This window comes from Sciurus carolinensis, chromosome 5 (genome assembly GCF_902686445.1).
Source record: "Sciurus carolinensis chromosome 5, mSciCar1.2, whole genome shotgun sequence".
NCBI classification, from domain to species: domain Eukaryota; kingdom Metazoa; phylum Chordata; class Mammalia; order Rodentia; family Sciuridae; genus Sciurus; species Sciurus carolinensis.
This window is the reverse complement of record NC_062217.1, coordinates 172,080,268-172,103,915: the sequence shown is the minus strand read 5'-3', so window position 1 is coordinate 172,103,915 and position 23,648 is coordinate 172,080,268. Positions and strand designations below refer to the sequence as shown.

At 46.3% G+C, this 23,648-nt stretch overlaps 1 long non-coding RNA gene across 1 annotated transcript; it reads right to left on the bottom strand.

The window, feature by feature from the left end:
- Positions 1-3,139: 3,139 nt before the first annotated feature.
- On the bottom strand, positions 3,140-5,748 carry LOC124984407 (uncharacterized). Its single transcript, XR_007108665.1, has 3 exons — positions 5,080-5,748; positions 4,117-4,277; positions 3,140-3,384 (listed from the first exon to the last, which is right to left on the bottom strand). It is a non-coding gene; the product is annotated as an uncharacterized LOC124984407 (long non-coding RNA).
- Between the last annotated feature and the right edge of the window lie 17,900 nt (positions 5,749-23,648).

The following is a 23,648-nucleotide window of genomic DNA, read 5'->3' as shown; positions in this document are numbered from 1 at the left end:
ACAGTTAAGGTCCATCAAGGAAGTCAGATTAGCAGCATGCTGCTTTATTGGCTCATGTCACTGAGTTTTAAAATCTCTGACATTTTCATCACCAAGAGCTCATATGTCTAAAATTGGAGTTGTGTATACTCTGCTTACAGCTAAACAGTCTTATACAGACCCCAAATCCAGGCTCTGGGGGAAATTCCACCTAACAGAAAGATGTGAGTGGGAATGTTAGCAGAAGTGAAATGTAAGCCTGGAAAATTCAGTTGCCAGTGTCTTTAGAACATTACTCACTGCTGCTGTCATTTGACACCAAGAAAAGACAGTTTGGGACACACTTTGCAGACTGCTCACTGCAGTGGGTGACCCCAGAGTGCTTATGAGGGTGGAGTTTGACTGTGGGATCACCCTGCCTGATACCTACTCCACCATGACCCTCACTGACTGAGTTACCTAACCTTCTAAACCGACTTTCTTCTGGGTTACCCTGGGGATGAGCTGGCAGTTACCCCCAGGAGCAGTGTAGACAGCCACTGATAGCTCAGGGAAAGCATTTACACAGAGGCTGTCTCTCAGTGAGCTCTCAGTATTCGTTAGCTCCAACATTTTTCCTTTGGTGGTGATTAAATTTTGGTATCTATTTCCAAATTACTGTAATGAACTTAAGTATGCTAATTTCAATTCTGTAGTTATTTTATTTCTATTTGATAACTGGAGTAATGTGCACACAATGCTGACAGTTTAAAGTGAAACATCATCATCTCTCTCTTTCCCATAACCAACCCTATTCCCCAGAGGCAAAACTTTTAAATTCTTTTTGCAATACATCTTCTGGAGTTTCCTCTAGAAACCATAAGCTTATACCTTTTTTCTTTTTAAATTAGCATTTGTTTTTTTTTTTTTTTTTTTTTTTTTTTTTTTTTTTGGTACTGGGGATCGAACTCAGGGCCTTGTGCTTGCGAGGCAAGCACTCTACCAGCTGAGCTATCTCCCCAGCCCAGCATTTGTTTTAATCACAGTAGCACAAGGGCCTTGTAACAAGAAATGTTTGCTTTCCTGTCCCCCGACTCCATTCTACTCCATGGTTGAAATCAGTTTTGTCTGGTTTTTAAACTATTTTAAACAGTATATGAATATTGCTATTGCTTGACTCATTTATTTTTAGCTTTTTTGATTGACTTCATTTTAAGAGAGATGAAATTTTGGTTCACTTATCCTAACCCCCTGACCCCTTACTCCAGTACAGTAGTTCAATTTTTATTTAAATTAACTTTCAGTGCTTTGGCTATTTCATTTATTTTTAGTTATTTATTTTTGCAGGAAACCCAGGGCCTCCTGCCTGCAGGGCAAGCACTCCACCCCTGAGCTACATCCCCAATCATTTCAGCTGTTTTAATGGTATAGCCAGCATTCACTCCTGACCCGAATGGTGTGGTGGAGTTTTCTTTCATTTGCACTTTCATGTTTCCAAGTGCCTGAGGTTTTGCCTTCACTTAGTTCTCTGTGATAGCTGGTTGTCTTCCCTATTGGAAGTAGCTCTAAAGGGCTCATCAGTAGAGTCCTTTACAAAGTCCAACTTGTCAAGTGGCAAATTAACTGTGTGTGTGTGTGTGTGTGTGTGTGTGTGTGTGTGTGTGTGTGTGTGTGAAGATGTCTTCCAGGATTCCTCTAAATTTCTTTCTCTAAATCAGGCTGGAGGCTCCTCAGGTTTTGGGACTTTCTTTTGCCATTATCCAGGCAACTTCTTTCTCTTCCTTCCTTGCTGAATCTCTCACTTTCTGGGTCTCCTATCTTTCTCCTTCTTGGATGATTAACTTCTTTTAAGTTAGAGCACTCCTTTTTGCTCCTCCAAAAAGGGTGGGTAGGAAGTAAAGGATTTTGAGGAGTTCACAAATTGAAAATACTACTCTGACTGATTAATAGACCACCTGCATATAGATTTATAGGTTGGAATTTTTTTTTCTACTCAGGATTTTGAAGACTTTTTTCATTGCACATCAGGTTTAGAAGTGGCTGAGAAGTCCATTGCTCTTTTCAGTTCTTGAGTCATGGGTCATGGTGTATTTTTTTCTTCTTAGTTATGCTTGAGATCTACCCTTTATTTTTGGTGTTTGCGATCACAGACCTCTATTTAATTCATAATTTTGAATATGCAGTGAGCCTTTTCTTTCCATAGACTTATGTCCTTTGTGTACAGAAAATAGTCATACTGCTTTGTTTTAAAATTATTTTCATGCCATTCTTCTCAACTTGCTCTTTCTATAACTCCTATTATATATTGGACATCTTAGACTGAGTCAATGTTTTCTTATCTTTCAGTCCTATTACTCCTCTTTCTTTTATTGTTATATTTTCTGGGATAATTCCATGATTTTGTGTTCCAATGTTTCAATCTTTCCAACAATTTTTTTCTTTTTAATTTTCATGGATATTTCCAATACTTTAAAAACATGATTACTTTCTTATTGTTTGATTGTTCCTTTTTAAAATTTCCTGTTCTTGTTTCATAGGTACAAAATTCTGACTTACTTTTTTATTACACTAACTAGAAATTATCTTCTGTGTCTTGTGCTGCCTCTGTTTCCTTCTAGTCCCTTTTTAATTTTTTTATGTTTTAGCCATTTCAATCTTTATTTTTCATGGTGTAATCTGTTCCTTGGCTAGTAATCATGGCTTGATCATTTAAATTTAGAAATAAAAAGTCGATAGGAAGTTGTAGGAATGTGTGGGTAGGGGCATGGGTATGTGTGTGAATGTGTATAGATGCAGAATGACAACTTATAACAGATTAGAGAAACTGCCTTTGCCAAAAGCAGTGTGTTTTGGTCAGTTTTTTGTTTTTCTTTTGTTTTTGTTTTTTTTTTTTTTGCTGTGACTAAAAGACATGACAAGCACAGTTAGAGGAGGAAAAGTTTATTTGGGGGTTCACTATTTCAGAGGTTTCAGTCCAGAGGCAGCAGGCTCCATTTGTCTGGGGCTTGAGGCGAGACAGAACATCATGACAGAAGCGTGAGGCAGAGGGAAGCAGCTCACATGATGTTCAGGAAGCAGAAAGAGACTAAGCTCAGGTCACCAAATATGTACCCCAAAGGCACGCGCTCAGGGACCCCCTTCCCCAGCCACACCCTACCCACCTTCAGTTACCATCCAGTTAATCCCCATCAGGAGATGGATGCGCTGGTTGGGTTAAGGCTCTCATAACCGATCATCTCACCACTAAGCCCTCTTGCAGGGCCCGCACATACGCTTTTGGGGGACACCTTGTGTCTAAACCACAACAGTAGCTCTTCACTTCAGCCGGCAGATGCCCAGTGGGAACTGGAGGCAGGGTGAAGCTGGCATCTCTGCCTTCGTCTTGTGTCTGTCTCTTCACTACCTCACGCTTTGTGACTGTCAGCTCTGCAGGCAGGCATGTTAGTCATTTAAGGAGCGTCCCCTAACTGATAATGAAGGTTGTTAGCCCTACGTTTACCTGGCCGAGGGACATTTACGACATACTGTTCAGACCCCTGGCGGTGCCCAGACATCTCCAGTCACTGCCCGACACCTTCCAGGGACAGCAGAGTCACATCACCCCATCGTGAGACTGTCCCCACCCATCGTCTCATGGAAACTGAACTGCCCCCTCCCGGGATGGCAGGTCTGAGAGACAAACACACTGAGCAGCAAATGGAGATGGGCCCTCGAGGGTGCAGCCCTGCAGAGCCACACTGCAGGACAGAGGGGAGGTCTCCATCCGCGAGGCCACAGCGGGAGCAAGGCTGCTGGACTGCGGACCTCCGGCCTGCCAGCCCCTCCTCCACTTAAACCTAAAGCCCCCGCCAGGCCCAGGATGCGGCTGGGACGCTGGTTCTCCCACTGCCTTCCCAGTGTGGCCTTCCCAGTGTGGCCGTCATGACTTTTTCTGTTTGGTTTTTGATCAGGGGCTGGACCTGGCCTCTTTGGCCTAGGACTCCAGGAACAAACTTTAAAATAAAAATGCAGGTAAATTCCAAAGAAGGAGTCTACTTTCTGTCTGGATGAGAAGCCTGCTCGTGGTGTAGGACGGGGCAGGTGGGGCCTGGGTGTCCCCCCGGGACTGAGTCCTGGAGCGCGTGGGGTGCTGCTCCCCCGCCCCCTGCGCCTGCTGACCTGGATCCTCAGGCCCTCTGCTTGTTGCTCTGTGGTTTTGGGGTGCTGATGTGAAACACGAGCTCGGGCGGGATGTGGAAGTCTGACTGCTCTCTCAGAAGCGTGGCGTTTGACTAGCCTCCTCTCCAGGGGTGTGTGTCTGCTTCCTGGTCCGGAGTGAACTGCAGGCCCCACGCACATGGACAAGTGCTCTTCCACTGACCCCCAGTTCCAGCCCTTTTTATTTTATTTTGAGACAGAGTCTTGTTAAAGTGCCCAGGCGGGCCTTGAACTTGCAATCCTCCTGCCTCAGCCTCCTGAGTAGCTGGGATCACAAGTGTGTGCCACCCTACGGGCCCACCCTGTCTAGATCTGTTCTTCATTGCTACCTTTCTCTGTGGTTGGTACAGTGACATATCGTACCTTAGATTTTTAAGGATCAACAGGACTTACTAATAGCTATAGCAGTAACAGTCCTTCAGGCATTAGGAGACCCGTTTGCAGAATTTTTTGCACCTCTATCCCCACCTGAACCATCCACCCCGTTATGACTGAGCATCTGCACTATGTTACATATTTATAAAGCGACCATGGAGCCTGGACCTTCTGATCCAGTCCTGTCATATGCAGGTCTAAGCCTTGGGTGGACACCTCCCTGGGTGGAGGCTCAAGGATTGTTTTACCACATAAAGGAAAATAATTCTCTGTGCATCGGGTGGAGGGAGGTCTGTGAGCTTCTCTTAAGGGCAACCTAAGGCCCAGACGCTCGGCGCACAGAGGAGGACATGCGCAGAGAGAGGATCTCTCCTTGCTTGGGAAGGACTCTGGTCCCACCGCAGGCCCCAGCGGGGGCAGGGGTAGTGGCTGCCTCAAGGGGGCAGTGACAGCGCCTCCCAGGCACTTGATGATCCAGTGGAGACTTGGGGGCCATCACCGCCCTCATCCCTAATAGGTGGCCCCCTCAGAGAGCCGCAGAGGACTTACTGGTCAAGACGCCTTAACCAATGACAGCCACGTCCTGTGACCCAGAGTCTTGACGACTCAGCTTCATTGCCGGCACCCAGAACAGAGCCTCTGGCTTCACTGGTGGGCTGACGTCCCCTGTGGCAGGACTCCTCCTTGAAACAGTTTACCACTCAGAACAGAAAAAAATAAACAGTCAAGACTCAACATCAAGTCAAAACCAGGTAGTTAAAACGATCTTTCAAGAAGTGACCTGGGGGTAGAATCTGCCTGGAGGAGCTGTGGTTTTATTTTCCGAGTGCAGGCCTTGGAGACCAAGGTGATCAATACTAACTACGGAGGGCGTTCCACACCCGGAGCAGCTGAGAATGAACACCGAGTCACTGGGCCACGGGCGCTACCCTCCACCCCGCAGACTCCAGGTGCTGGAGACCCAGCAGCCTTGCTCCAAGGAGAAGGTCGCAGGCTTAACCCTTGCCAAGGGCAAGGAGCACGTGCGAGTGCCACGCTCACCGCCGGGACTTTCCGGGAAACGTGTGTTTCCTGCACAGGCGCCGATGGCATGGCTGTCCAAACCTGGGCTGCATCCTCCAGGTTCCGATTTTATCTGAGGCTAATTGGCGAGCAGACAAGCTCCAGGTTGAGCAGGGCATCCGATGAGAGCTGGGCATTTGATGGGAGCTGGGCAGCACCTTCTGAGGCCTGGGCAGCCCCCGCCCCACAGGAGGGATGGCCCCCCGCCCCCCACCCCTTCCCCCTAGGAACTGGGCCCAAACAAAGCAATTTATTAACAGTTCCTTATTTATGAAGCACTATTTCTGCACACTGCATTTTAAAGAGGAGCCCATAAATATTATATGCTTACTCTAAATACTGAATTACTTTCTTTAAGCAGGAAAAAAAAAATCTTAAAAAGAGTGCTTTATAGAAATTTTCGTGGTACATAAATCCATGCAAAATTTTTGTAAAAGATGATGTCATCAGGAAGCATTTTATAGGTTTAAAAACACAAGTTAAAATCTATTTTTCATAGGTTAGTCATATTGAAATATTTAGTCATATTGAATAAAATGATTTAAAAAACTATCTGAAAACTTCTTCGTATAAGATATTTTTGCTATTTTTCTCTTGTACTGAATTCTTGGACAGTGAATTAAATCAGGTTGGTTGAAGTTTACTTTTCCTGTGTTTTTAAAAATGTCCCGACCACAATTTGGAGTGGCTTTTAACCACTGATTGATTTACGTGTGATCCGTGTCTCTTTGGAATTTTCTTCCTTTTATAAAGAAAACAAAATGCCTCACTCGTCCATGCACTTCAGTCTCCTCCCTGAAGGTTCAGAGAAAAACAGGAAGTAGAGACATTAATGTGCACATCCGAATGAACAGGCAGGTCTAATTTTAGGCCTATCAACCTTGACAGCTCCTTTTAATCACTTGGATTTGAACAGATATGCAAATCAGAGTGGAGAACTCACAATTTGGAAGTCACATCAGAGCTCAGCTCACTGGAGAGGTGCATGGACCTGCGAGGCGCTCATCACGCTGTGATTTTAGAAACCTGGGGTTTTATGAAAAACGGCAGCCAGACACCCTCTGAAAGGCACACATCCCAATGAACTGTGTGCTTACCTGGACACGTCAAGTCTGGGAGGTCACAGATGTGTCCCCCGCCGAAATCCAGAGGCTGGCCTGTGACTGCAGCAATGCCCCCTCTGGTGCTGGGAAATGAGGACTGATCCGCAAATGAAGCCATTCGGCTCCCACCTCAGAGCTCTTTCCTGGGCAGGGGAGCCTTCCACAGCCCCGTGGAGAGTTAAAAATTTCCCTCACTCCCAGGTCAGAGCTGAGCCTGAACTTTGTACCCGTCCAGTAGTGAGGTACTTTGACCTTATGCAAATGCAGGGCGTCCTCAGTGCAAACTGCACACCTCTGGAGAACAGGTGGAAACTCAGCATTCTACAGGCAAGTATCTCACACAAGTGAGAGTGGCAGAGCGTTTAGCCGGTGAGCCTGTCTTCCACTTTCTGGATGAGGCAGGACGATGGGGGCTGGATGCACCCTGTCTCCTATTATCTGGATGAGGCAGGACACTGGGGGCTGGATGCACCCTGTCTCCTATTTTCTGGATGAGGCAGGACACTGGGGGCTGGATGCACCCTGTCTCCTATTTTCTGGATGAGGCAGGACGCTGGGGGCTGGATGCTGCCCTGTCTCCTATTTTCTGGATAAGGCAGGACGCTGGGGGCTGGATGCACCCTGTCTCCTATTTTCTGGATGAGGCAGGACGCTGGGGGCTGGATACATCCAGCGGAGCTGCACTAAATCACAGCCTCTCGGAGCTCAGGAGGCCGAGGCCGTGGCACCACAAGTCACCATCTCCCCAGCGAGTAAACTGCTGTCCGATCAATTCCTCTGCAAAGGAGGGTCATAAAAAGTTCCAGGAGCAATGGCCGGTTTCTCATTCTGTGAAGCATCATGAGGCCTTATGATCAACGTTTAATCAAAAGCAAGAATTAAAATAAGCAGCCCAGGCATGTCATGGGGGGTGAGGCTCCTTTGCAACACCGGCCGGGAAGACAGGAGGCAGGTCCAGCCAGGTTGCTAGTGGTCCTGGTCGCTTTCCCTGAGTGGCTCCTAGGCTTCCCTGAAGGCTTCCTCCCACTGACCGCTCCTCCGCCCCTCTCCACCATGGTGGCCCTGGTCCCATGAAAACCTCACATGAGCACCAGCCTCTCTGCTGGCTTTTGAACTTGACGCCCCCCAGGCAGGAATACTTAAGCCACCCACCCAAGGACCAGAGCAGCACTTGCTAGGTGTCCCAGAGACAGTGCCCTTAGGGGATGCGCTGCATTGGCCTCAAGTTCCAAAGCAAGATACAGCCTCATAGGCATTGGCTCTGGACGTGCCTTCACATTCTGGGACAGTTGGTGTCTCCTTATCACTCAGCTTAGTAGTAGATGCACCTAGGGGGATTAGAATGCATCATAATTACATGGCCCATGGGGTGATGCAAACGCCCTGTGGTTGGCACCTGGTTTTCCTCGTGTTTTATGAGTAATGCTCTGACGGGAAGAGGTGAGACCCACAGTGTGCTGCCATGTGCTCCTTCTTCTACCGGTGGGGAAGACCGGAGTCTGACCTTCAAGGCCACAGCCTGATAGGACCCAAGATGGGATGCCGCCCATTCTAGAATCTCTGCCCATCACATCTGGGGGTTTTTACTGAGCCCGGCATTTGGGCTCCTGCTGCCCATTCCAAGGGCCACGATGAGTGCTTCCTGGACACCAGCTCCCGTTCTCCAACAGCCGACAGCAACTCCCATTTCTTGACGGGCCATTCCGACAACCGGAAGGCTGGCAAGTGGCTCCGTCTGCACCCATCCGGCTCCCCTCTCCTCTCCTCCCTGCTTCCCTCTGCCTGGAAACCGGTGCAGGCGGCCGGGCTTGGGGTGGGGCCTCTGCGCTGCACATTCTTTTTAGCGTCCAGGTCAGTGACTTCGTCTGGTTCCTACTTAAAACGTGAATCCTGGCCTCGTTGGCATTTATTTTATTTGGGTGAACAGACCGCTCCTGCGAACCGACACCTTTCAGAGATGTTGGATTCGTTTTGTGAAGGATAAAGGGATAAATAAACACTTTTACAGAGTTGTCTGAATCCGTATTTACAGGAAACAGCTAGAAGTAGTCTCTTCATATGTTAGTATTTAAAAGTTAATGAGGAGATCATTTTAATTCTGTTCTTTAAGTGCTTTAAAAAATAGAGAAATAAATGTATATTTAAGAATTATCTACCACTATCAAATGTTCTCTGGGCCAGTAAGCTGTATGTCAGCAGCATTAGCATGTTGACAAAATTACAGTAAATGCTATTTTAAAATGCCAGTTAATGCACCTTTTAGTGAATAAAATAAAATAAAATATGAAGTGCCATTTGGTAAAACTTAAAATATGCACGCTTCTATTTATAAACATATGCATATGTATGCAAACACATATATAGACATAAATATACACCTGTACGTGCATAAGTCCACGTGAGCACACAGGGTTTTAAAGTACATATGTCTTTTGCTTGGCATTTCAGTTTTCCATTTTACAGGATCTCAATCAACTGTCACCTTTGCAGGAGTGGATAGGTTTATTGCTTGTTATTTGCTGGTGTTGAAACCCTGACTTATTTTCTCTTGAGGGTAGGTTTGAAGGTAAATTTAAAATATTAAATATCAACAGGAAAAATGGTTCCTTTTCCTCCATGGCTTTAAATCTGTGCTTTCCCCCAGTACTGGGAACACAACACAGGGCCTTATGCATGCTGGACGAGCACTCCAGCACTGGCCACATCCCTGACCCTAAATACGTACTCTCATTGATTTTGTTTGATCTCTAATTTGGTTAGCTTTCATGATTTAACGCATTCAACCAAGAAGGAGATTTCACTTAAAGATTTAAATTTTGTGAATGTTTATACCTAATGGAGCTGGGTCCTTCCCAGCCTCCAAGTTGTACTCTCCAGAGTGAGTGCCTCTGCATCCGAGTAAATGTCAGAAAACATCTTGTGTCGAACGAAATGAGGTCTCCTAAGAGCATGCACAGGTCCGTGTTGCTTACAAGTCTGTAATCTTAAAATGCGTTTGACTCTATGATTCTAATTTCTAGCACATTTTGGTTTGACATATCAGTTGGTAGAACATGTGTAGTATTTACTTAGTGAATAAATTTATCACTGTCACATTCCATTATTTTCAATAGAAGTTTGATAATGATCATTTATTATAACCACAGCGTGTTCCATAGATCTTTTTACTTTATATTAGAATTGCTTTTGTTCTAATAAAATGTTGACGTGGGGCATGTAATTGACACTATACAGAAAAGGTGGTGCTTGCCTGGGTATTCCAAAGCAATGTTCCTCTACCCGAACTGTCATCGCTGCTCACAAGACAGGTCTCTCCGGGCGACATCTGTCGCTGAGACAGGAGGGAGGCGGGCTCTACTGCCACCTGAGCATGGTCAGCAGGCAGCCGGCACTTGCTGCAGCTGGGCCACTCTGTGCCCTTGGTCAATCAAAACAGGAGAAAATACTCACAGAAGTGGACTGGCATGTCATCTGTTTAAAGCAATTGCTCATTGAGACCAGTCCCCGTAGATATTAACATGTTAGACGAAGCCCCAGTGATGAAAATGGTTTGTAGCACAGAGAACCAGAGCAGCAACCGAAAGAGTCCAACTTGGAAGATAATTTATAATATAATAGAGATAAGCATGTCAAATAAATAGGGGAAAGTAGGACTATCTGTTAAAATAAATAAGAAAATTATAGACTGGCCTTTAGAGAGGGAAAAAAAAAAACAGATCTAATTAGGTATTAAATCGCAATTCTAGGCAGACTGAGAAATAAAGCATAATAAAATAAAAATAGAATGAAATAAAATAAATCCTAAAAAAAAACCAAAAAAATCTGCACATGAATTTATTTAGAACCTTGCAACATGGAAAGTCTTTTAAGCACATCATGGAACACATAAAAGAAAATTGGGAATTTTATTACTTATAAAATTACTTATAAAATTAAATTTTCAACATGGAAAAATATCTTAAGTATTAAGTCAAAGGCAACAGGCAAACCTGGAAGAAATATTTGTGACCTGCATGGCAGGTAAAGGACTAAATTCTTTAATCTGCAGAGAGCTCATAAAATAAATGAAAGCAAAACAAATAGCTCAATAGGAAATCAAGCCGTGTAAATAGCCATGCATTTTATGGCAAAGAAAACCTACTGAATAATTAGCCTAAGAAAATCTTATGCATAGTTAAAGAAATGCAAATAAATATAATAGCATACTATTTTCTCCATCTACCTGATTGTTAAAAAATTTAACAATAGCCAGTGCTAACCTAAGTATGAAAACTAAAACCCAACCACTGGTGGTCAGAATATAAGTTAGGGCAATCTTTTTTAGAAGACTATCTTCCAACAATTTAAATTTAAACAAAAATTATGAGCCAAGAGCTCTGTTCCTAATAACAGTGTAGACTGTTTTAGATAAATCCATCCTCCCAGAACAGATGCTAAACCTCTTCCTTCCTTCCTCCATACCTCCCTCCCTCTCTCCCTTCCTCCCTTCGTTGATTCCCTCCTTCCTTCTTTTCCTCTGTCCTCTCTTTCTTTGTGGTGCTAGGGATTGAAACCAGGACATTGAGTAAGTGCTTTACAAACTCACTACATTACTAGCCCCTTCAAAATGCTTCTTAAACAACTCTGAATATACTAGAAAGTGACCAAATGAAGGCAGAAATTGGAGAGGGATGCTCCTTGAAATAAAAGTACATTTGGTGAGAATTACATTTATGCAAACTTTTGCTTGAAAACACCCACAGGTTAATGTGTGGGAAGGAAGAAATGAAGCACTAATCCAGACTTGCTGCTTTAAATACTCAAAGGATAGAATTTGGGCTTGCCAGAATGGCTGGAAAGTACAAAGAGGAGGCCATCCTGGAAAGGAGGTCGCTGTGGAGGGAGGCAGCCTGAGAGCTGATATGAGCTCCACTCACATTCTCAGTTCACACTGAAGTGCACGTGTGCTATCGTCTGCATCTGGTGTGTACCCCAAGGCTCGTGTGCTGAAGACTTGGTTTGGAATGCAGCAATGTTCAGAGTTGGGGCGTTTGGGTCCAACCTCATCAAAGAGTTAATCCACGTGGCTGAATGGACAGCGGGGAGGTGGTGGAAGCTCCAGGAGGTGGTGCCTGGGGGAGTGGTTCGCTGGGAGCGGCCTCTTCCTCGCTCTGCCTGCTCCTTGGCTACCATGAGCTGAGCAGCTTTCCTCCACCATGCCCTTTCGCCTTGGTGCTCTGCCTCACCTCAGGAACATAACGATGGAGCCAGCTGACCACGGACTGAAACCTCTGAAACCAAGACCCAAAATAAATCTTTCCTCCTCTAAATTGTTTTCCTCATGTATTGGTCACGACAAGGAAAACTGACTAACAGGACTTGCATGGGAAAGACCACAGGAGACATGGCAGGAAGCAACTGACCGAAGGCAGAAAGGGATGAGTGGAGATTTTAGCTGCAGCCCAACCCAGGGAAGTCGGTCTGGAGTTTAATTCAGTCAAGTTTATTTCATGCTAGGAAAAACAGTCTTCACAGAAACAAAACAGAATCCAGAGTTGTCTCTGCACTGAATCATTCACAGTGCTTTTTAGCATAGGATAAGAAATTGCTATACATGGGAAGGAGCAGGAAAGTATGACCTACTGTCAAAAGGAGAGAGAAGCAATAGACACTGACTCCCTCAAGTGAGCCAGATGTTGGAATTAGTATAGAAGAGTTGAGAAGTGATTAATATAAATGTGTCCTAGGACTTCAAGGAAAATATAGCATTATGAATGAACTGATAGGAATCTTCAGAGAGAGAGAGAAGACTTAAAAAGTCATTTGAGAATCGAGAACCATTTCTGAAATACAAAATGAAATATAAAGTCTGCAAGATGGGCTTGGAGACAGCCGATTTGAGACAACAGAAAAAAAAAAAGCCAACAAAACTGAAGACATATTAAGAGAAATTATCCAAGATGGAGAATAACACAAAAAAATTCCAAAGATCTCTGTGATATTTGGAATGAAATCATCCATCTAATAGATGTAACTGCAGGCAAAGAAAAGAGAGAATAGAGGGAAAATATTTGAAGAAATAAAGGCTGAAATTTTCTAATACTGGCAAAACCTTAAACCTGCAGATCCAAGAGGATCAGCCCACGTGCATCAGGATACATACAAAAAATTACCTAACTACATCACAGTTGAATTTCAGAAAGTCAAAAATAAAGAGAAAACCCTGAAATCAACCACAGAAAAAATGATAAATTACATGTAGGAAAACCATACTGCCAAGGGCAGTTGGCTTCTCATCAGCATTGATGGAGTAAAAGATAACAGAATGATATTTTTAAAGCATCGGAAGAAAAATAAATTGTCAATGCAGAATTTTATACCCAGCAAAAATATTACCCGAAAAAGAAAACAAAATAAAGACATTTTCCAATATGTGAAAATTGAAAGGATTTTTCCCTCTCAGAACTAGGACATAGGAACAGTGCCTGGGGCTGAAAGGCAGGGTCCTGTGGGACAGTCCACCTGTGACACACGGCAGATAGCTCTGCGAGTCTGTGGTGGAGACAGCAGACACCTGGTGGGGTTGTGTGGACATACACGTCCATGTCTCTGGATGTTAACCTACAGCGGTACCGCCGAGCGCATGGCAAGCCGCTGAGGCATCTGAAGTTTCCAGAGCAGCTGCCCCTCCAGTGTACAAGCCCTCCCCTTTCTCCACATCCTGGCCCACGTGTTACCATGGGTCCTTCTGATCTCAGGGGGAACAGCTTCCATTTACCTTTCCCTAGTGACATCCCTGGACATGTTGAGGGTCTTTTCTTAAGCTCTTAACTGTTTATCTTCTTTGGAGAAATGTCTGTTCTGATGTGTTGCTCAATATTTTAACTGGGTTCCTTGCCTTTTTGTAGTTATGAGTTCTTTTATAGCTGCATACTTAACCTTCTCCTGGAGGCAGATAGATTAACTAGGAAATGAAGAAAAGTAGTATTTTATTAAAATTATATGAGAATGTATGTACCATTGCAGACATATATATATATACATATATATGTACATATACACATATATGCAATATATTTCAAATATACATAAATATTTGTAAAACAATGGAAATGCGTTATAATTTGAGCCTGGGACTCTGCCAGGAATTGAGCTCTTGTTTCTCAGCCACACCACCCTCTGCTCCTGCTGAGGTTGAGACTGCAAATCCCACATCAGTTCTGCCCTCTGCTCCCTGTCAGGTGCTGCTCCCTGTCAGAAGGTGCCTACAGAATTCACCAGCTGGAGAGGTGAGGCTGGAGATAGAGACAGGACTCTGTTTCTGCTCCCTCAGTGTCACTTTGTCTCAGGAGAAGCAGCTGGTCCCAGGGTGCAGTTCTTGCCACGTGTATAGAATCATCCCCTCATGTCCCCTCAGGTCACCCACTGCAGCAGTACCTGCCCCTTAAATATCCAGTCCCAGTCCCAGAGGGACCCTCCTCCAAGCTGCTAGGCTCTGATAATTTTCCTCTTATTCCTGTGGATTCCCAAGCTCCGTGTTTACGCGCTGCCTCTCCAGGTCTATAATACCTGCTTAATGACCCTTCGTGCTAAATCGCCCTGCTGAGATGCAGGAGTGAGTTTCTGAAGGACAGGCCATCTGGGTAACAGTCGAGCTCTGTTCTCACATCAGGGCTCTGCCCACTGGCCTTGCTGTGGACACCGAAGAGCTGAGCTGCCCCCTCCTGCTGGTTTAGCCAACAGTTGGAACAGGACTGGAGGGATGTGCTGGGGCAGGAAGGCCACGTTCATCCCAAGGCCTCAGCGTGTCTCTGGCTTCCCCAGGTTCAGCAGGAGACGCCTCTAGTCCAGAAGGGGGCTTCAGGCCGTTCTGACCTGGGTGCAGTCAGCTCTGAGGCCGCCCTGATGCCCTTCCGTGCTCCTGGCACCCAGGGTTGGACTAAGTGACAATAACAACAGATGGCTTCAGACTCTGCTGCACACCACCGTCACCTCTCTGGCCTCCTGTCTGGCCCCTGCTCGCCTCCTGCGCCTTTGACTTAGCTTTCCTAAGGCCACTGGTTTTTTCCAACCTGCAATTCTGACCACTTCATTCTCCTCCTTGAGGTTTTTAAGTTGCTTCTCTTTACACAAACCCTGCCATTACCACGAGGCCCACCCTGGCTGGCTGTGGCCACTCCTCTGATGTCCTCAGCAGCTTGGCTTACCCACTTTCCAGGCCACAGACACACTGGCCACTTGCCACCTCCTTGAGAAGCCCCTCACATCCACCACTCCGAGCGCCCGGCCTGGAGCATTCTGCCCCTCGTTCACCTCCGACCGAGACTCATTCTTCAGGTTTCCAGTTACAAGTCACTCCCCAGAGCAGGCGTCCCGAAACCCCTCAGAGCACAGTCCTGCTGCTCTCCCACACCTGTCCTGTCCTCGACCACCTTTCCTGCAGTTTGTGTCTGTGTGTTTCTGTGGTAATTACTGTGCAATAGACAGCCTCCCTGCGGAGACCAGTGCTGCCCCCCAGGACAGGGAGCAGCTAGGTCCTCTTTCTACCTCATCCCAGCACATGGTGTGGCCCTCGAGCGTGCTAGAGGTCTGGTTAGGTGGAGTGAATGAGTGCATGGATTAATGAAGCAGATGCAGGTCACTAGAAAGATACAAGAGGATCTGCATCTTCTCAGGACCTCCTGGTCCTAAGAGCTAACCAAGTCTCGATGCCTTCCAGCCGGCTGAGGACAGAGGGGTCTCTGGACCCTCCCGCCCTCATTCTCCCCATCCTCAGGCCCTTGTCGGTTCAGTGGTTTCTGGTGCCGAGTCCCCTGAGCAGGGTGACCTCATGCCTGCCCCAACCTTGACAACTCCTTCCTGACATCGCCAGCAATCAGTTCGTTTCTGATTACCTTTATCGCCTTGAATAATCATTAATGTTATTATTAGACCTAAAATGTGACGGATAAACAGCCCTCTTGGAAGGCCTGTGACACTGTAGGTAGAGGTCCTCAAGGTGGTGCTGACACCGGGTGGCGGCTGGAAGCCCTGCACAGACTTCCTTGCAGGATCTGAGAGAGACCGAGGCTCTCAACGGGGGTCCCGAGTGGCCTTCCTGCAGCCCCAGGGTGATGCACGTGGCGCACTCACCAGCGCCGAGCTCGGGCCCTGCGTTCTCCAGGAGCTGCCTCACTCCACCTTCCAGGACCCTCAGGCATGCGAGGGGCGGGCGCCCTGGACACTCCCAACACGAGGCAGCCAGCTGAGGTGAGAGGACTGCTCCCGGCACCCAGAAGGGAAGAGGGGGAGCTGGCCAGGGTGGGCACTGCACAGACCCCACCTCCCCAGGGCAACTTCACTTGTTGAACTTGAGCTAGAATTTTCTATTCCCTGACATGGTGGAAGCCATTTAGGAATCCAAACATGATGTGAGGAAGGCTCAGCAAGGCAGTGTCCCCCACCTTGGCCAATCACAGCCCACAGCGTGGGCCAGACCACACCTGACTCCCTGAGGGGAGACCTCTTGCCTCCCCTTAGAGTGACTTTGGCCCCACAGGGAAAGTAATCATTTTCTCCTGCATTACTCCCCAGAAGTTGGTAAATCACATAATACAATCACAAAATACAGTTCTCCTTAAGACTTCGTATTTTATAATCTACTTCTATAAGAGACCAGGAAACCTCCATGAAAACACGTCATTAGTTAAAAGGAGGGAAACATGAAAAGCAAGAGCATCATAAACTCCCCCCGGAAGGTAGGCGACACCTTTTTACTTAAAGAAGCTCAATTAGTGAAATGCTCAGCAAACGAGTTCCCGTACCAGGGAAGGTAGATGGATTTCTTTCAAATTGTAAGGATATTAGGAAAATAGCCAGAAAGTCAAGGAATCTCACAGCTCAAAGTGACAAGAGAGATAATCTGGGCCAATATGCTCATTTTCATTTCCCATGTGGACACCTATTGTCTAGCTTCCACAGAGGCCTCCTGCAGCAAGCTGATTCTAATTTACATCAAGCAGCAGTGGATTAAAGGTGGCAGAGCAGGCGAGGGGAGACTTGGATCCAATTCCACTTAGCTCCTGTGTTCCATTCGCTTTCCCTTAAAGGGTAAGGTCCCGGGGCCGGGCTCCCTTGCAATGTGGTTGAGGTGTCAGGCTAGACGTTTACATTGGTTTTAGAAGCATTTTTCTTTCCAGAAGCAACCATGCACTCCTTATCCAGAGGATCCAGCAATTTGTTGAAAGCAGATATATAACAGAGAAGCCAGAGCCAGCAGATCTGAAGATGCAAAAGGGAAATAAATCATTTTTAGCCCAAATGTTTCTGATAACTTCAGTAGATAAAACTTATACTATGGGCATTTTTATTTGCAAGGAAAGCACAGCATAGTTTATATTTTTTTTTCAAGGAAATATATCTTCAGGGAAAAAACTCTAGAAAAATGTTGATCTAATACACAAGTTGAAGTCAATATTTAAAATTTTTCTATTTGCTGTACCTAAAAAGCAATTTTTTCTCATTAAAACCCTATTCTTTTCATTCTTAAAAAAAAAAAAAAGAAAAAGAAAAAGAAAAAGAGAAAACACCCATCATTTTTCAGAGTGATTCTTGGGTACCAATAAGTAAATTAGATGTTTTGTTTGTTTTCACTCCAGCATTGCAATCCGTACTGAGCCCAAAACTGACGGTATAAAAATGCTGGATATCCGCACTATTCATCAGATATTTTTTGATGCAAAAATAAGCATATTCTCATTTGGTAACTCAATGTGGCACGTTCCCCCTTCATTTTCAATTCCTGGCCAGAACTTTGGGTTACGGAGTCACTCAGGGGGACAATGACCGAATGCCTTTGTTCTGGAGAAGGAAGCCTGTCGTGCTGGCCTTTCTGGAGACACACCTTCCAGCTCACATCTCTCCACATGCCGCACGACGGGTAACAAGCGCAAGATGAATTGGACTCCTGGGCATTTTTGAAGGGAAAGGAATCAAGGACATTCCTGGCCAGAAAAACGTTTCTGTAAGAGACAGGATGTATTTCTTATGTTCCGTGGAAACTTCCTTCTCACTCGTGGTTCCCCCAGAATCACTTTCTTCCTGATTTCCCCAGTGCCTTGAACAAGTGCTGGGGCTGTGGCAGCATTTAGTTGCTCTCGGGGGACCAACCACCTTGGTGAGGCCAGAGACACTGGCTAGACACTGGACGTGGGCTCTCACGCGGGGACCCCATTTCCCCACGCAAGCTCCTCAGATCTGAGCGCAGCAATGAGTCCCGGGCAGAGAAGGAAGCTTCATTTTCAGGTCCGTTGACTCTCTGGCCTCTTTGTGACTTGCCAGTCTGCAGAAGGGCCTCCTGACAGGCTGAGGAACTTTCCGTCCATGTGGAGCCTGCTGTCAGAGGGTGGTGACAGGGTGCAGGGAGGGTTCCCAGTGTCCACGTGTTCTGTGGTTGATGGCGGAGGCAGCCTTCAAGTCATTAAAACATTTCAACAAATGCCAAACAGGAGACGGGAGGGAGAGATGCCATGTTAAGGGATCGGTGTGTTAGCAGGTTGGTGTACGGGAACAAGGGAATGGCGGGTGGGTGGCTGTGAGTCCTAGCGGATGGACCAGGACCCTGGGCAGCGTGGGGAAAGTCCCTGAGAGTACGCAGCAAGTTAGGCTTTTAGGTCATTTACTAACATGGTCCAACACTGCACAGAGAGGCTTGAATTTCTCACACACCATAGAGACTGGACGCAGCAAGGGATTCCAGAGGCCTAGGGGCAGGGGCTGCAGACTCCCATGCCCAATGGAGTCGGCTTGTAGGAGAAAGGAGCAAATTGGGCCAGATGTGAGGCAGCTCTTGGTCTCAGTGCTGGGGACATGCCTGGGAGATGTGAGGACCTGGCAGTCCATCCACAAGGGACAGCCATGACCCAGCCCTGGCTGCTAGGACTGCCCCATCAGAGGACAGACCCAGAGTGTTGGATCTCCCTACTTCTCAAAAGAAGCCAGAAAAGCATACATTTGTGTGACATTTCTTAATTTTAAAATTGCAATAACTATTTTGAGTTTAAAATTGGAGCACATCCTTTGTGTCATCCAAAGGCTAACTGTTTAGAGACTGTGGCTTAGAGGGTGAACTGGACGTGCACGCCAGCGGACCCAGGAACTCTTTAGGCACCGAGATCTTTAGCTTCCTGGCTGGTGGGTGGCTGGGGGAGGGGCCTTGAGAGATGAGGCGTGGCCTCTTGGCACAAATGAAGCTTCCCTCTATGTTCTTAAACCAAGACAGACCAAGCCGTGCCACAGGCCTCTAGGGAAACGTCTTGCTTGCCCACAAAGAGTTCCGTTCATTCACTCTGCTGGACAGAAGCTGACTCAGATCCCTCGTGTTGGACGGGGAGCAGGGGTGCAGGAGAGGCAGTTGCTGGCTAGACTAGGGACTTTCAGTGTCCCTGGTGTTCTTGGACCTTTAGATAAAAATGTTTCCAAATTATGTTGAGGAGCAGTGTAGCATGCTAGGCTGCTTCTGAGGACAGAAGGAACAGTCGGTCCTTGCCCCCATGGCTCCTGAATAAAGAAAGGCCATGGGGTTTAATTAGAAGGCACATTTGCACATGGTATAGTTCGTTTTCTACCTTCCAGGAGAAATTAAAAAATAAATGCTACATTAGTGGTATCCAGTTTTTATCCCTGCATAAAACTCCACGTTTCCATTCTTGACTCCTTTCTCCTGTCTCCCTCTTCTTTTCCCCATGTGTTTTTCTTTAGTTACTCCCAGCCCAGCAAGTCCACCTATCGCAACTTGAGATGATTTCCACAGCCCTTGCCATTGGGAAGTGACCCATCTGCAACCTGAGAGTCCTCTTTAACTCTTAAACCTTTGCTGACTTTTTCAGAGAGACTGAGACTATGTTGAGAGCCCAGGACTTGAATTTCACATGTGCCGTGAGCCAGCTGTGTGACGAGGTCTTGCCTCAGCCTCCCGGGCTCCACTTCCTCCGTGTGAAGGAGCTGTGAGCTGGGAGGAGAACCGCAGCAGGGGAGCAGGACGGTGAGGGCGAGGCGAGGCCCTGGTCGGGGCCAAACCTCGGCAGGAAGCGTGTGTGGAACCGTCTTCGCTGAGTATATGGATACATTTGAAATGCAGCTCAGTAGGTCCACAGCTTCACCTGTGAAATGCAGAACACTGCAGTCAATATTTTACCAACACAACTTTTAAACTGAAACGCAATTCTTTTAAGCCCAGTTCCTCTGGTTTATTTTCCAGGCCATTGTGTCCTGTCTGTGATAGTATGTCAGCTATTCACTGCTGTGACCAAAATACCTGACAAGAACAGCTGAGGAGAGGAAAGATTTATTTTGGCTCATGGTTTCAGAGGATCAGTCCATGGTTGGCCAACTCCACTGCAAAATATCATGGCGGAAGGGCATGGCGGGGGGGAGGCCGTTTGGCTCACAGTAGCCAGGAAGGAGAGCGAGAGAGGGAGAGAGAGAAAGGCGGGGGTCCAGGGGAAGATCAACCCTTTGAGGACATGCCCTGTGACCTGTGTCCTCCAACAAGGCCTGCTTCTCAGTAGATCCTTCAGCATTCAACAGATCAATCCGCTGCTAAGGTCAGAGTCCTCATGATCCGATCTCCTCCCCAAAGCCCCACCTCTGATCACATGAGACTCCAGGGGACATCATAGTTCCAAACCATAACAGATGGTCTTATGGAGTCTGCCACAAATTCTCCACATGGTTCCAAGTACTTTTTACCAAAACAATTTCACATCGTCAACAAATGAAACTTGAAATGGATACAACTTTCACTTACATTTCTCAAAATTCAAAAGCAATTATTTTATTTTTCTGTTTACTAATATTTATCTATATATAAAACTTTACATAGGGGCTTAATAATGATATGCATTTGTGGTGTTTGTTTATTGGATTAATATAAAACAAATGGAACACTTTCTATGCTTCCCCTTCACTTTTATACATTTAAACGTCAGCACAATATCTCACGAGCTATCTCCTTAGGATCAATACACCATAATTCTTAAAGCACTCCCTCACTGGAGGATATTCAAGCACTTTCCATATTTTAATCTCTTAGATCTGATTACAAACTCCAAGAGAGCAGAAAAGTCACGTTTACCATTTGTAACTGTCAGGGTTCACTACGATCCCAAAGCACTCTGGGTTCTCTAAACAGAATGGGCTTCAACACAAGGAACGCAGTGATTTCACAGTTGTGGTAAAAGTTGAAGAGGAGGAATCAGAGACTTGCAGAAACCGCTGTCTTCAAGAGGAGAAGCCCCCAGGAAGCTGGGGTAGGAAGCTCCTGCTGCCGCCTCCTCCTGACATCTGTGTCTACGACATGACTGAACCATGACAATGACCAGAACCCAGGACAGATGGCTCCACTCACCTCCTGCTTCCCAGGTCTCACGTGGATGCATCCTCTGCTGGGACCTGATTTGCGCCCGGATCTCCAATTGCCAGAGACCATTTACAGTGTGAGTTTTCACCTTTCCACGCTCTGCAGTCAGGAAGGCCCTGGAGAGAGGTGTTGCTCCATTGTCAGTATCCCTTCTCACTATTGAGAGTCTTGTCTATCACATGTAGAGTGCCAGTTTGGTAGCTGGCTCTCTGCTCGAAGATGTTTGGGGTTGATCTGAAACACCCGTGTGAAAAAACCTGAAATACAATTGGCCAATCAAATAATTTCTCCAGGCAGGACAGCAGAGGTGGAAACTGATCAGGAAGACAGAGAAGGGCTGTAGTGAGGGCTAATGTTAATCATACACGTAATGCCAAAAAATAGAGATGAATGCAGACCAATTTTTGTTTTATCTGTCTGGTCCCTTATATGGCATTAAGGTAGAAAAGTAGCAGAAAGTCAGACATTTGATGATGGATTTTGTTATCAGTGCTCCAACTAATGCTTTTGGAATGCCACCACATATACCAATTAACTCTGATAAGATTCAGTTCCGATTCTGGGTTCAATGTAGGTGACTTAGGATCATCAAAATATTGTGCAGAATTCAGTGCTGTTGTTACCCACGCTGGATTCTCAAAGATGGAGATACACCGACTAGAGCATCTCATGTCAGAAAATCCTCTTCTCCCACTTTGATAATGTGGGGACTGCCAAGGTGAAGATGCAGAGGGTATTGGATTTGGGGAAGCTGAGAAATGCTTTTACAGTCTAGTTTGTGGTGTCTTTGTGAACACTTATCGACACTGGCTTTGGGGGACATTGCTGGGTTCTCACTTGTGGAGATTAGATAGCATGTGATCAATAAATTCTAGTATCTTCCAATGAAATGGTCCTATATATTAGGACCTACTTAGTCAACAGCAGAAGGGATGTTTGCATATGCACAGGGTGTGGAGTTTTAGCAGTTGGAGTGAAATGAGAAAATATCTTGAAACAAGAAAGTACAGACTCCTCTTGTACATGGTACTAAGTTTGATAGGAATTTAGAATAAAATGGTTTGAGAGGGTGTTGTAGGTTGAACTGCCCTGATCCCCAGTACTTCCAAGTGTGACCATATTTGGAAATAGGGTCATCACAGATGTAGGTAGTTAAGATGAGGTTGTACCGGGTAGAGTGAGTTCCTAATGCAACATGACTGGTGCTCTTATGCACATGAGCATGAAGACAGACCCCTAAAAGCCAAGGAGAAAGGCCTGGAATGGATCCTTCCTGCAGAAGGGATCAGTTCTGCCAACATCCTATCTCTGATTTCCTGCTTCCAGAAGTATAAGAAAATAAATTATTGGCATTAAGTCACCGAACTGTAGCAGTTCTGGCAAATGAACCCAGGAGAAAAGTAATAGGAAAGGAGGTTGAAAAAGGCAATTTGAGGGCTGGGGGCAGTATCTTAGTGGTAGAACTCTTGCCTGGCATGTTGAAGGCTCTGAGTTTGATCCCCAGCACTGAAAAATAAAAAAGTTTTAAAAAAGAAATAAAAAGAGGAAAAGGAAGAAGGAGGAGGAGGAGGGGGAGGAAGAGGTGGTAGAGAAGGTGGAAGAGGTGGTGGTGGAGGAGGAGAAGAGGAGAAGGTGGTGGAGAAAGTGGAGGAGGTGGTGGTGGAGGAGGAGGAGAGGAGGAGGTGGTGGTGGAGAAGGTGGAGGAGGTGGTGGGGGGGGAGGAGGAGAGTAGGAGGTGGTGGAGGAGGAGGAGGAGAGGAGGAGGTGGTGGAGGAGGAGGGGAAGGAAGGAGGCAATTTGGAGCCAGGTCAAAGACGTGGAATATTTCATGCTAGAAATGACATGCAGAGAGGAGAGGACTAGAAGTCTGGGGTAGAAAAGGGAGGCAGTGCCCCTGTGGAGCACTGGAGTCCTGGCTGGTATGGTGGGGCAGGAAGCTGGGCGCCCTGGGAGCTCTCCGGTGGTCCAGGCAGGGGAGGAAGGGCCTGGGCAGAGGCAGGACGGTGGGCCTTGTTGCTGATGGACCTGAGGATACTGAGGAAAGCAGTGAACAGTCTCCAGAATCCCAGCCTGGCCAGAGCAAGGAGGAGCAGTTTTGGAAATGCTGATTTTGTGAAAAAATTTATCTAAATGGAAAGTTCTCAGTTAGACATGAGTTTGGAACAGGCCCTCAAGACAAAACTGGAGGTGTCTGTTCCAGAGTTGGCAGCTTTGAAACAGAGCTGAGGTTAGCCCTATTTTGTCCACCTCTGAGTTGGAACATGTCCCTGAGGGGAAATTCCTGCAAGTGAGACCAGTGGGTGAAGCCTACATACATTTTTAACCTTCTTATTATGTATTACCAAATTGTTCTCCCAAAGGACTGTGCCAACTTATTATGCCACAAACTAGCATTGCATACGTAGATCTTCTCTATTAGGTTTTTAAATCTACTTAATCTGTATTTTGAGCCAAGCTCAGTTTGCTGGGGTAAATCTTGCTTTGCTGAGATGACTGGTCTTTGGATGCGGGACAATTTCTCTTATTGGAACGGTCCCCTGGCTCACCTTCCTCCCATCAGCATGTCCATCCCTGAC